We start from the raw sequence: 15,045 nt of genomic DNA on the forward strand, positions 1-15,045 counted from the left end.
AATGAATGGGAAACTTCCACAATTCTGCTAAAACTTGCTTGTTTTTGAAACTTAACTACTTTGTCATACTTTCACCTAGAAACTCCATTCAAACTTTAAAATGTTCTCAGATTATTGGGCTATTCCTGAGTGATTCAGCTTTTTCAGATCTTCTACCGTTTTAATTTTATACCTCTTTAAGTTTTCAGTTGCAAAATTGTGATTTTTCAGAAAATACATGCGTTGCTATGGTTGCTATGCAATTAAGTCAGAGTGAGTGCTGGTCCGTTCTGAATTTTCTCTTCATGTCTAAACAACTTCTTGCTACTCGCTCAATTTCCACTCAACCCCCACAAATTATACATCAAAACGTAGGTATTTTTGCTGGCTTTCAGACAATGTCACTATCTTTATTGTGAGATTTACCGTTTTTTCGCAATTTGCCTCAGAGTGACACAAGGTCTCAATACTCCCCATTCAAAGTCTATGGGAGGTTTTGAAATTCAGAGCTGAAATTCTGAAACGGGAGGCATTTTCAAATCGCCAAATCTCTTTAACAAAGCAAAGTTAGGACATGAGGCTTGTGCCAATATATCTTCAGACACTGCTGACACTCACAGTGGAAGCAGTTTTTACAATTATCTTACCGTTGAGCAATGAATTACGTTTGTTTGAGGGTGGAAATCTGTCCTTCTCTCAGTCTTCAAACTCTGGAAATGAAGCCGTTTCTTCTCTCGTCATATCTCCGCGACGGAGGTAGAACGAGCTATGAAAATCGCAGTCAAAGTACACCAAAGTCCGCTGATTCACCCAGTACAAGAATTATGCTGCTAGCCCTCCTAGTTTTTGAGTTACACGACGTTTTGTAACTCCAAAACGGCGTTTTTCGCCTCTCACCGCGATCTATTTTCTGACTGCCCAAGTATCTGTCTTTCAGACCGCCGCCCCTTTCCAGGTGGCGCAATCAGTAATGACACGGCTCTGCAGCTCAAAGGTCGTGGGTTCAATCCCACCTTGGTCCACGCTTTTTTTTTTTCACTACAAATTTATACACTATCACAGACCTGTAATTTATATTGCTAATTTATTACAATTCTGCAAAGTTTTATGATTTTAGCAGCTTTTCTAATATGGACCTCTGATTCTTGTTAACGCTCCATGGCAGAAACAAGTACACAGCCTGATGAAGCAGACTGAGGCAGTACCTCTGATTGGTGAATTTGAGCAGAACCAGGTTGTTCTTTCATTTCATTTCTTTATTTATTTCACACATGGTTCAACAGTGTTTCTTTTTCTACATACAGAACCTTCTGCCTCTTTTCAGCAGAAATTCTGCTCATTCACCTCATCTCTTGTGTTGGAGTGCCCTCTCGTGGCGCCTTTTGGGTAGTGCCTTAGTAAACGTGAACACTGCAAAGAAGTGGTATCAGACTGGTTTGTAGTGAAGGAATTTGTTGCCAGTTTCTTTCATCTTTAATCCGTATTCATGTTGTAATGTAGTAGTACCACAATATGGCAGAAACACTATGTTTTGGCACAAATACTTTGATTTGGTATGCTTTAGCTTCTTCACCCCTTTTCAGCAAAATTTTCATTTTTTTTCACCCCTTTTCAGCACAAATTCCAGCTTTTTTCGCTGGTTTCAGAAAAAAAAACTCTTTTCAGCAGAAACTCTGCTGATTCATCTCTTTTCAGCGCAAGTTTCTGCTTCTTTGCCTCTTTTCTGCAAAAATTCTGCTGATTCACCTCTTTTCTGCAAAACTTTCAGCCTTTTGACCTCTTATCAGCACAATTCTCAGCAGCTTCTGCTCATTTCAGCAGAATTGTCCGTCTCGCCACCTCTTCTTTGTAAGAATGACTTTGGCTCAGGGAAATGAATAGCCACCTTGAGACCAGGAGGGCCAGGTTTGAATCCTGCTCAGTGGGGCATTTTTTTTTTCACCACCATGCAACTTTTCATCGTTTTTAGCTTTTCATAGTATCATAGTATTTCCACAAAATATTTGTATTTCTGCTACGTTATATTATTACTGCTCATAGTATTTCTGCCAAATTTTGGTATTTGCTCCAAAGCACAGTATTTCTGCCAAATCACAATATAACTGCAAAATAAAGGTTTTTGAGACAAATCATAGCGTTTGTGTTAAATCCTAGTAATTCTGCTCATAGAATTTCTGCTATGCTGAGGTGCTTTCTGCTAGATTATAGTTTTTCTGCTAAATCAAAGTATTTCATGTAAATCATACCAAGTCCCAGTGTTTCTGCCAAATCATAAATCATAAATAATGTGGCGTGTTGGGGGAACAGCTAGTCCTCTCCCATCATGCCTTGGGACATGGGCTGCTGTTTAGATGTTCTTGTTTCATTGTTTATGGTTACGTTACTTTTAACTGTTGTCTTGAATGTTGTGTTTATACTATGGTACAAAGTCACTGACAGTTATTGTTTTATAGGAAGGAAGAATGCAGTACCATAAGTGAGTTCTGTTATGCTGTTATTGACCCTTGAAGCACATTGTAGAACAAGCAAGTGTTTAATAAAAAGCTTCTCCTACCAGCTTGGGGTGGAATTACAAGCTCAAGCTTTCCCTGTGTGCTTATTTGCAAGACTTGTATGTGCCATAATAATTTTAATAAAGCAAAGTTAAGATGAGAAGCTTGTTCCAATTAATATTCAGACAGTGCTGCCACTCACGGTTGGAGCAGTTTTTACTGTCATCTTACTGTTGAGCCATAAATTACGTTTGTTTTCAAACTCTTAAAATGAAGCCGTTTCTTCTCTCGTCATATCTCCGCGACGGAGGTACAAAGAGCTATGAAAATCGCAGTCAAAGTTCACCAAAGTCTGCTGATTTACCCAGTACAAGAATTGTGCTTCTATCCCACCTAGTGTTTGAGTTACACGAGGTTTTGTAACTCCAAAAAACGGCGCTTTTCGCCTCTCACCGCGATCTATTTCTGATTGCTGATCTCTTTGTTTTTCAGCCGCCTGCCCTCTTGCCAGGTGGCGCAATCAGTAATGACACGGCTCTGCAGCTCAAAGGTCGTGGGTTCAATCCCACCTTGGTCAACTTTTTTTTTTCACTACAAATTTATACACTATCACAGACCTGTAATTTATATTGCTATTTTTTTTCACTACAAATGAGTAGTGCAAAAACATACTATGTCTGCAACATCACAGTATATCTGTTATGTTATAGTATTACTACTAAATCACATTATTTCTGCCAATTCAAGGAGGCTGACTGTTACTAAGTGCATCAGTGTACATAGGTCATCTCTTGTGTTGGAGTGCCCTCTTGTGGCGCCTTTTGGGTAGTGCCTTAGTAAACGTGAACACTGCAAAGAAGTGGTATCAGACTGGTTTGTAGTCGAGGAATTTGTTGCCAGTTTCTTTCATCTTTAATCCGTATTCATGTTGTAATGTAGTAGTACCACAATATGGCAGAAACACTATGTTTTGGCACAAATACTTTGATTTGGTATACTTTAGCTTCTTCACCCCTTTTCAGCAAAATTTTCATTTTTTTCACCCCTTTTCAGCACAAATTCCACCTTTTTTGGCTGTTTTCAGAAAAAAAACTCTTTTCAGCAGAAACTCTGCTGATTCATCTCTTTTCAGCACAAGTTTCTGCTTCTTTGCCTCTTTTCTGCAGAAATTCTGCTGATCCACCTCTTTTCTGCAAAACTTTCAGCCTTTTCACCTGTTATCAGCACAATTCTCAGCACCTTCTGCTCATTTCAGCAGAATTGTCCGTCTCTCCACAACAACTTTTTGCAACTTTTCATCTTTTTCATCTTTTCAGCAGACAGCTTCAGCGTCAAGGCATCCACACAGCATTTTCGCAGGAAATGCAAATTTTTCTAGTTGTGTGGATGCTTTATGCATCCACACTATTGAGTTCCTGTTTCTCTTTATTCTTTATCCTACTTTATTATTCTAGTTGCCAATTTTTGCACTTTTTTTGGCACTTTTCTACTTCCACAATTTTCAGCCGATTTTCACCGTTCAAATTTTAAACTATTCTGCTATTTCTGCTAATGTGCGCTATGACTTTTGGTATTTTTTGCTATTATACTTTTTAAAATATTAAGCTTTTTTCCTTTAATTTGTCCCATTGAAATGAATGGGAAACTTCCGCAATTCTGCTAAAATTTGCTTGTTTTTGAAACTTAACTACTTTCTCATACTTTCGCCTAGAACAACCATTCAAATTTTAAAATGTTCACAAATTATTGGGCTATTCATGAATGATTCAGCTTTTTCATATCTGTTACCGTTTTCATCTTATCCCTCTTTAAGTTTTGAGTTTCATTTTTGTGATTTTTTAGAAAATACATGCGTTGTTATGGTTGCTATGCACTTGGCTTTCAGTGTGCCACTGAGAGTTTTGCAGTCTTCTCTTCATGTCCGAACAACTTCTTGCTACTTGCTCAATCTTCACTCCACTTCCACAAATTATACATCAAAACGTAGGTATTTTTGCTGGCTTTCAGAAAATGTTACTATCATTGTTGTGGGATTTATAGAATTTTGGCAAATCTCCTCAGACCAACACAAAGTCTGGAAACTCTCCATAGAAAGTCAATGGAGAGTTTGTTCAAAATCACCGCTGGATTTCTCTAATGAGAGGCATTTTCAAATCGTCATATCTCCTTGACGAAGCGAAGTTAAGACATGAGGCTTGTGCCAGTATATCTTCAGACACTCCTGACGCTCACAATTCAAGAATTTCTTTCTCACCTATTACCATTTGGCCATGAATTGGGTTTGTTTGAGGGTAGGAAATTTCTCCCTCCCTCCCTCAGATTTCTTCAGATTTCAAACTCTGGAAATGAGGCACTTTTTTCTCTCGTCATATCTTTTTGATGGATTTCCACACAGACCTGAAAATTTCCATGACTGTTCACCAAAGCCTGCTGTCTCTTACGGTAAAAGAATGATATCGATACTCCAAATAGATTTAGAGTTACAAAGCATTGTTTGAGGGCAAGTCAAGGCAGTTTTCGCTTTGCCTCTACTCAGTTATGGTGCATTAGAAGTCAAATATCTTCAATAATTCATAGTTTAATGATAAATTGTCAACACTGTAAGATTCCCCCATCTCTTCTGAACAAAACGGTGTAAGAATGACCATTCTAGCCCCTACGGTTAGGAAATTATACCCATTTGTTTGAGGGGAGTCCTCACTATGAAAAGTAGATAGCACAAATCCTGTCTCTGTGCTGCGTCTGTGTAAAAACAGGTGCACCTGTTTTGGCGGGAAAAAGTACACAGCCTCTCTGATTGGTGGATTCAAATTTAGCAGCTCCCAGGCTGCTTGACTGACCTAGAAACTTGATTTTCTCTCCTGTGTGTGTGTGTGTGTGTGTGTGTGTGTGTGTGTGTGTGTGTGTGAGTGAGTGTGTGTGTGTGTGACAGAGAGAGAGAGAGAAAGAGAGGGCGAGAGAGAGTTTTTATGGGAGCATCTTATTGTATGATTTAAATTCAATATATTTAGACTGGTTGACTGAATTTGATCCTGTGTGTGTCTCTCTGTGCATGTGTGTTTCCATATGTGTACATATTTGTGATTGTGTGACTGTTATACTTTTTTTTTGCTGATTTTTTTCTTTTAACAATTACATTTGAAGGATCCTTAGCATGTTCAGCATTTTTCAGCTGTCCATTTTGCTTTTCCAATTTTTCTGTTTAAGTTATTACTATTGTGCTAAATCATATTATTTCTGCTATTTTATAAGATTTGTGCTAAATATAGTATTTCTGCCAAATATAGTATTTCTGATTAATTATAGTTTTTCTACCAAATCATAGTACAGTATTTTTGCTTTTTTTAGGATTTTTATAGGTTATTTATATTGCATTATATAGTATTTCTGCTTTTTATAGGATTTGTGCTTAATACAGTATTTCTGCTAAATGTAGTATTTATGCTTAATCATACTATTTCTATATATTTTTGCCAGGTCCTCTGTGAGGACTGAGACATTCAAATTTACATATCAGGGCCTGCAAGGCTTCCCAGCCAGCCAATCATATCTGAGGTCTGCCCTTTCTTCTCTCGTCATATCTCAGCGACGGATGTATAAAGAGCAATGAAAATCGCAGTCAAAGTACACCAACGTCCGCTGATTCACCCAGTATAAGAATTATGCTTCTAGTCCACCTAGTTTTTGAGTTACACGACGTTTCGTAACTCCAAAAAACGGCACTATTTGCCTCTCACCGTGATCTAATTCTGACTGCTCATCACCCTGTTTTCCAGGCACTGCTTCTCTTTCCCAGTGGCACAGTTTGTAATGACACAGGTCTGCAACCCAAAGGTCGTGGGTTCAATTCCACCTTGGTCAACATGTTTTTTTACCTACAATTTACTACACTATCACAGACCACTAATTCATATTGATCATTTATTACAATTCTGCAAACTTTTAGGATTTTAGCAGCTTTTCTAATATGGACCTCAGATTCTTCTTAACACTCCATGGCACAAATACTGTTCCCTTTAGGCTCTGTGTATGTGTGTGTGTATCAATATTTCTCCCATTTTAAAGTATTACTCCTCCATAATTGTATTTCTGTTAAATCAAAGTACTTTTACTACATCTTAGTACTTCTGCTCAATCACAGTATTTTGCCAAATCATAATATTTGTGTTATGTTATAGTATTACTACTAAGTGGAGAAATTTCTGTCATGTTACAGTATATGTGCTGATTACAGTATTTCTGTATAATAGAATTTTGGCAAATCTCCTCAGACCAACACAAAGTCTGGAAACTCTGCATAGAAAGTCAATGGAGAGCTTGTTCAAAATCACCGCTGGATTTCTCTAATGAGAGGCATTTTCAAATCGTCATATCTCCTGAACGCAGCGAAGTTAAGACATGAGGCTTGTGCCAATATATCTTCAGACACTCCTGACGCTCACAATTCAAGAAATTCTTTCTCATCTATTACCATTTGGCCATGAATTGGGTTTGTTTGAGGGTAGGAAATTCGTCCCTCGCTCAGATTTCTTCAGATTTCAAACTCTGGAAATGAGGCACTTTTTTCTCTCGTCATAGCTTTTTGATGGATTTCCACAAAGACCTGAAAATTTCCATGACTGTTCACCAAAGCCTGCTGTCTCTTACGGTGAAAGAATGATATCGATACTCCAAATAGATTTAGAGTTAGAAAGCATTGTTTGAGGACAAGTCAAGGCAGTTTTCGCTTTGCCTCTACTCAGTTATGGTGCATTAGAAGTCAAATATCTTCAATAATTCATATTTTCAAGATAAATTGTCAACACCTTAAGATTCCCCCATCTCTTCTGAACAAAACGGTATAAGAATGACTGTTCTAGCCCCTACGGTTAGGAAATTATAGCCATTTGTTTAAGGGGAATCCTCACTATGAAAAATAGACAGCACAAATCCTGTCTCTGTGCTGCATGTGTGTAAAAACAGGTGCACCTGTTTTGGCGGGAAAAAGTACACAGTCTCTCTGATTGGTGGATTCAAATTTAGCAGCTCCCTAGCTGCTTGACTGACCTAGAAACTTGCTTGTCTCTCCCTATGTGTGGGAGAGACACATAGGCTGATTGGTGGATTCAAATTGAGAAGCTCACAGCTGTTTGACTGACCTAGAAACATGCTGTTAACAGCCACTGTTCACTTTCTGCTGCTGCTGTGTGTGTGTGTGTGTGTGTGTGTGTGTGTGTGTGTGTGTGTGTGTGTGTGTGTGTGTGTGTGTGTGTGTGTGTGTGTGTGTGACAGTGACACACACACACACACACACACACACACACACACAAAGACCCTTTTAGGGCAGCATCTCATTGTTGGATAAAAATATAATATATTCAGACTGGTTGACTGGCATAGACCCATTCTGTGTGTCTCTCTCTGTACATTTTGTATCCATATTTGATTTTGTGTGTATCTGTTGATTTGTATATCCATATTTGATTTTGCATGTATCTGTTGGCTGTTCTTATTTGTTTTTTTTCCTAAATGTATTTTTATTTTATTTTTCAGAGGTAAACGAAAATGAGTTTTGAGCAAACTTAACCATGTTCCTTTTTATTCAGCTTGTCATTTTACCTTCCCAATATTTTCACTTAAGTTATTACTACTCTGCTCAATCATAGTATCTGTTCTAAATCATTGTTATTAAGCTATATTGTAGGATTTCTGCTAAATCATAGTATTTCTACTATATTATATTTTTCTTTCTAAATATAGCATTTCTGCTATAGAATAGTATTTCTGCTATGTTATAATATTTGTGCTAAACTGGAGTTTTTTTGCTAAAACATAGTATTTATATAAAATTACAATATTCATAGTATATTACAGTGTCTCTGGTAAATCACAGCATTTCTTCTATGTTGTACTGTTTTTCTAAATCAAAGTATTTCTGTAATGTTCAAGAATGTTTGGCTAAATATATTCTTTCTGTTATCTTATACTATTTCTCCTAAATTCTTGTATTTTTGAGAAGTTACAATATTTCTGCTAAGTTCTGCTATGCTATTGTATTTCTGCCAAGTATTATGTTTCCTCTAAGATATTACAGTTCTGCTAAGTTACTACATTTTAGCAAAGTTCCTTTGGTTCTGCAAAGTTTTTACAATTTCTGCAACTTTTCAGCTTTTTCAGCTAGTTTCAGCAGACAGCTTCAGCTTTAAAGCATCCACACTGCATTTTCGCAGGAAATGCAAATTTTTCTAGTTATTCTAGTTGCCACTTTTTGTACTTTTTTTGGCACTTAACTACTTCCACAATTTTCAGCCGATTTTCACCGTTCAAATTTTAAACTATTCTGCTATTTTTGCTAATGTGCGCTATGACTTTTGGTATTTTTTGCTATTATACTTTTTAAAATATTAAGCTTTTTATGCTTTTTTTTGTCCCATTGAAATGAATGGGAAACTTCTGCAATTCTGCTAAAACTTGCTTGTTTTTGAAACTTAACTAGTTTATCATACTTTCGCCTAGAACAACCATTCAAATTTTAAAATATTCACAAATTATTGGGCTATTCGTGAATGATTCAGCTTTTTCATATCTGTTACCGTTTTCATCTTATCCCTCTTTAAGTTTTGAGTTTCATTTTTGTGATTTTTCACAAAATACATGCGTTGTTATGGTTGCTATGCACTTGGCTTTCAGTGTGCCACTGAAAGTTTTGCAGTCTTCTCTTCATGTCCGAACAACTTCTTGCTACTTGCTCAATTTTCAGTCAACCCACACAAATTATACATCAAAACGTAGGTATTTTTGCTGGCTTTCAGAAAATGTCACTATCATTGTTGTGGGATTTATAGAATTTTGGCAAATCTCCTCAGAGCAACACAAAGTCTCAAAAATCCCCATAGAAAGTCAATGGAGTGTTCGTTTAAAATCACCGCTTGATTTTTGAAATGAGAGGCATTTTCGAATCGTCATATCTCCCGAACGAAGCGAAGTTAAGACATGAGGCTTGTGCCAATATATCTTCAGACACTCCTGACGCTCACAATTCAAGAATTTTTTTCTCACCTATTACCATTTGGCCATGAATTGGGTTTGTTTGAGGGTAGGAAATTTGTCCCTCGCTCAGATTTCTTCAGATTTCAAACTCTGGAAATGAGGCACTTTTTTCTCTCGTCATATCTTTTTGATAGATTTCCACAGAGACCTGAAAATTTCCATGACTGTTCACCAAAGCCTGCTGTCACTTACGGTGAAAGAATGTTATCTATACTCCAAATAGATTTAGAGTTAGAAAGCGTTGTTTGAGGGCAAGTCAAGGCAGTTTTCGCTTCTCCTCTACTTAGTTATGGTGCATTAGAAGTCAAATATCTTCAATAATTGATATTTTAATGATATATTGTCAACACTGTAAGATTCCCCCATCTCTTCTGAACAAAACAGTGTAAGAATGACCGTTCTAGCGCCTACGGTTAGGAAATTATAGCCATTTGTTTGAGGCGAGTCCTCACTATGGAAAATAGACAGCACAAATCCTGTCTCTCTCTGTGCTGTGTGTGTGTAAGCGGGTGCACCTGTTTTGGCGGGAAAAAGTACACAGCCTCTCTGATTGGTGGATTCAAATTTAGCAGCTCCCAGGCTGCTTGACTGACCTAGAAACTTGATATACTCTCCTGTGTGTGTGTGTGTGTGTGTGTGTGTGTGTGTGTGTGTGTGTGACAGAGGGGGAGAAAGAGAGGGCGAGAGAGAGTTTTTATGGGAGCATCTTATTGTATTATTTAAATTCAATATATTTAGACTGGTTGACTGAATTTGATCCTGTGTGTGTCTCTCTGTACATGTGTGTTTCCATATGTGTACATATTTGTGATTGTGTGACTGTTATACTTTTTTTTGCTGATTCTTTTTTCATTTAACAATAGTTGGGTTGCGGTCACGTGGTTCTGATGACGTGCGGAGGCAGCGCGATTTTTGAGTGGAGGGCGGAAGTAAACATGGAGGACACTGTGGAGAGTCAGGAGAGCAGCTATTGTGCAACTTTAGACCCCGTTTCTCGGGAGAGATATAAACAGATAGTTAAAAAATATATCGGACGTGATCCGTATTCTTTGAAAATGTCCGAATACACCACAGAAGTAAAGGATTTGCCTACTATCGAGGCTGTGGATATCACCAACTACTTGGTCCTCCAGACTTCTTACTACACTAGGCAGCAAATGAAAGCTTTCAAGAGTCTGAGGCGTACAATTTTTTGTCAGCGGGTGGGTCCACAACCTTGGAACAAAACGTCTCCGTGATGGATACAGTTTGGTGTTTGCAAGGGTGAGTGTTTGTTCTTATATTGCTTTATCTTAAACACGCTAACAGTTACCGGTAGCGGCTTTAACGTCAACAAACATGCCACATCCTTAGGACTTCGTTAGAGTGACAGTTGTTTGTTTCAAGGTAAACCATTCCCAGAGGTCTAACGAGACACCTCTGAAGACTTGGGTAATTGCAAAGGAGGATGGAGAAGTGATTGCAGCTCATTGCAATTGTATGGCAGGGTTAGTAGCCTAATTAAGTAGGATGTTATTGCAATGAGAACACACACACACACACACACACACACACACACACACACATATACGCATAGGGCACTGCTAGCATTTTGCAGGTGTACTTCAGTAGTAGTGGGGAGAGAGTGTTTTCTTTTAGCTAAGAATTCATCAGCTAAGAATTTGTGTGATTGCCTTAGATCCCTCATGACACTCAGATGCATTTTTCAGATAGAGGGTAGAACTATTCAGTCATGTCATCACCTAGATAATGATTTCTCTATAGGCTGTTGAGAAAGAGTTAATGAATAAACATGTTACTTCAAATAAAGTGCCATTGCACATTAGTATTAGTAAGCTATGCATCATCAAAATGTGCTGTAAATATTGCATTTCATGTTAAAAGATTATGTGCTCTATTTCCAGACTATCAGAATCATGCTCGCACGTTGGAGCTGTTCTTTTTGCAGTTGAAGCTGGGGTGAAAATGAGAGCGACATGCACATCAGAGCAGTGCAAGTGGCTGATGCCATCTCATGTTAAAAAGGTAAGCCAAAAAGCAAAATGAAGGATAAAGAATGTTATATTGGGACTTCATGTGACAGTAGGATAAAATATCTTCCCTATACTGCTACCTTGTCGTGGTGGGGAAGCTTGAGTGCCTCAATGACCCTGTAGGCTATACCGGCGGGGCTTCAAGCTCCTGGTAGATCTAATCAAGCCGGGCAGGTTGCAGGTGAGGGTCAGACAAAAGGCAGTACTTTAATAAATGAAGAGTTCTATTCCAAAACGCTATAACAGCATTTAAAAGCCATTTCCTTTTTTCATGACTAACATAACCATGACTGCAGAACCGTATACTGTATATCACACCCTTCTCATGCATGCCTCAACACCCTAGCACTTGTTTTTCTGCGCACACACACCTGACTGCAGCACTTTATATATTCACATTTCTCATGCATTCCTCAATACTCACAACTCCTCACACCACATTTTCATCAACATGGAACTGCTTACTTTCCACTCCTTTTATACCCAGCACATGGCACCTCCATCCCCACCCAACATACACACACACACTTCACTGCCAACCAACCACTATACCCAGCCTAAAACACACATACTCACTCCACTGCCATCACTGTTCAATTTCGAATATTTTGGAAACGAATATATAGCGTTTTGGAAAAGAGCTTTTAAATTTTAATGATCTTCTTTGGCTTAATTTTTCCAGATTCCTGCTTGCCCAGTAACTCTGATTGACTTCTCTTCAGCAAAGTCAAAAAACGAAAGCTTGAGTGTTCCATTGATGGCTGCACAAGTACACAAAAGGTTGGGAAATCACTTCCATGCCCAAGAGTGCAGAGAGATTCAGAGACATACTGTAGGTTTTTGAGAGTTTAAGCAAAAACTGTCCAAGGAGTGCAGCACTGATGTCTAGGGAACCTTACCACAAAGAATTTGTCCCCAGTCTAGCATGCTTCCTAAAACTGTGCCTGAGTACAGAACACCAGAGACACTGCAGCTCCCCCAAAGACCTTGAAGAGCTATGCCTGGACTTCCAGCTTGAAGAGCTCACCCTGTCCCAAGTCCAGGCTGTAGAGAGGGCGACTCAAGTCAGAGTGCAAGCAGTATTTGGTTTAGGCAAAGAGCTGGACGCCAGAACTGCCTCTAAGCTGAAACAAGTTCTTAAGACCAACCCCAGCAACCATCAAAGAGCTTGATCAAGGCCATATGCTATCCAGAGGCATATAGGTTCACCACAGCTGCTACAAGGTATTTAGGGTTTGATGTAGGGTAAGGCAGAGTTAAGATTTGGGGTATGAAACTGTCCATAACTGTAACTAAAAAAGTGTTATGAAGATGGAGGTTAGTTATAGGCTTATACGGCTAGGGTTATACAGGGTAAGAACTAAGTATAGTTTAGGGTAATGGCATATTGTATAATACATCACTTTACTGTTTTACACATCCAATACTAAGTAATAATTTCCTTTTCATGTTTGGCATGTGTACTGTTTATAGTTATGGATGCAAACATGAAGCACAAGCCAGAGGAGCATATGAGAAGCTTATGAGCCAGGAGCATGCAGGCTTCTCATGTATGGACAGCGGTCTCTGGCTGAACCCCAAGTGGCCATACATGGGGTCCTCCCTGATGGGATAGTCACTTGTGACTGTCATGGAACTGGCATCTGCGAGATTAAGGTATTGACTCTGTTGTAGTCAAGGCCATAGGTGTGACATCTTTCCATAAGAATCAGTGAACTGAGTAAAAATGCAGGAAATACCTTTTCTAATTTCTAATCTATTGTTCAATTAAGATAAGATGAGGCTTTATTGTCTGTCTCAAATAGACATTTGTTTTGGGCAATGAGAGATTATGATAACACAGACCACACCCATCATCTTTGCTTCTTCACTGTTTCATCAGATAAATCTTGATTGTTGTTCTCATCACTGTGATTTTAGTGCCCACACTCTCAGAAAGATGCGGTCAACCTGCGCATGCGTGCTGGGGAGAAGGGCTTCTGCCTCATCAGTGACGGGGATAATGTCACACTGGACCCAACTCATGACTACTATTACCAAATTCAGGCACAGCTTCACATTGCAAATGCAGAGTACTGTGACTTTGTTGTGTGGAACCGCAATGACATATTTGTTGAAAGGATTTTGCCTGACCTTGAGTTTTGGGATGATGCGATTCCTAAAGTTGAGTGTTTTTTTAGAAACAGTATACTCCCAGAAATACTGGGACAGCAAGTTACAAACATACATGTGTAATGTGATAAAAGGACGACAACATAATGACATTTTGAATATTGTTATGACCTGATGGTAGTCATTATGAGTTCTGGCTATTGTATTTGCTCTGACGTAGCATTAGAGCACAAATTGTCATTTAATTTTATTGTACATTTAATTGTGTCATTTAAGTGTTGTGTAACACTACACAATGATTAAATGCTATTGAGGCAGCATAATAATACATTGGTGGTTTATTTACAAGATTAGACTTTTAAACAAATAAACAAAATAGATTGCAATCCATCTCACAGTATAATACTGTACAAACTGCCAGCACAATATGACAGTTGGAGAAAAATATTTCATTTGAAAACATTTACAGACTAATCAGGAGTCAGGACTTAGGTACTACTATTACTCTACCCTGTTCTACTTATCACCAGAGCCAAGCAGCAGATACTGGACACTACTCTTCCTCTCCACCCCCTTCTGTGAGCCGTGACAGTGACAAGACATTTAATTTTTTTAACTGATTGATTACCACCCACCCCCTTACTCCAGTGGGACAACAGACTCGGAGAGTTTTGATAAGGCACAACAAATTACCCCAATCTTGTCGATCAATGCATGTGTCTCACCTGGCTTTGTGGACATGTTCTCTATTGGCATAGCCCTGCTCTGCAGAATGTGATATTTCCTCCTGACTAAACCTATGACTCGCTCAACATGGATACGCAAATTGGCTATTTTCCTTGTCTCTGCCACTTCATAGGCTGACAGCTGTTTTCTCCCTTTAGTGAATGCCGGTGTCTGTAGTGAAGCACAGTAAAACCCCACATTATCGCCAATATTGAACCCACGATCTGCAAGGACAATATCTCCAGGTAACAAGTTCTTTAGGAGGCCACTCTCTATTGTGATCTGCTTATCGCTAACTCTCCCTCCCCAGGCAGAAGATATGTAAGTGACGTAGCCTTGGGGGGCAACACCAATCAAAAATTTTACAGTGTGATGGTGCTTGTAGTTGGACCAAGTTTGAGCTTGTGCAAGAAGATTAGATGGTCTCTCAATAAAGACTTCAAAGCAATCAACAATCACAGCCACTTTACATCCAAATGCCTGTCTGAAACTCAGTGGCATCGTAGCTTGAAGAACATGTCGCTCTGGCCACTCAATTAGGAACTCTAACCTTTTATGAAGTATGTCAATTACTTTATGCCAAACTCTAGAAGCAGTGGACAGAGAAATATTGAACCTGAAAGCTAAATCTTTCAGGGGCAGATTTAGTCTCAGCCTCAGCAAAACTAGTATGA

At 38.7% G+C, this 15,045-nt stretch overlaps 1 long non-coding RNA gene across 2 annotated transcripts; it reads left to right on the forward strand.

The window, feature by feature from the left end:
* The first annotated feature begins 10,695 nt into the window (after positions 1-10,695).
* Positions 10,696-12,268, forward strand: LOC120436090. Of its 2 annotated transcripts, none has more exons than XR_005610128.1 (3): positions 10,696-10,763; positions 11,405-11,525; positions 12,216-12,268. It is a non-coding gene; the product is annotated as an uncharacterized LOC120436090 (long non-coding RNA). The 2 variants fall into 2 exon arrangements; XR_005610127.1 differs by lacking the exon at positions 10,696-10,763 and adding an exon at positions 10,823-10,987.
* Positions 12,269-15,045: the final 2,777 nt, after the last annotated feature.

This window comes from Oreochromis aureus, linkage group 3, assembly GCF_013358895.1.
Source record: "Oreochromis aureus strain Israel breed Guangdong linkage group 3, ZZ_aureus, whole genome shotgun sequence".
In the NCBI taxonomy this organism is placed as follows: Eukaryota; Metazoa; Chordata; class Actinopteri; order Cichliformes; family Cichlidae; genus Oreochromis; species Oreochromis aureus.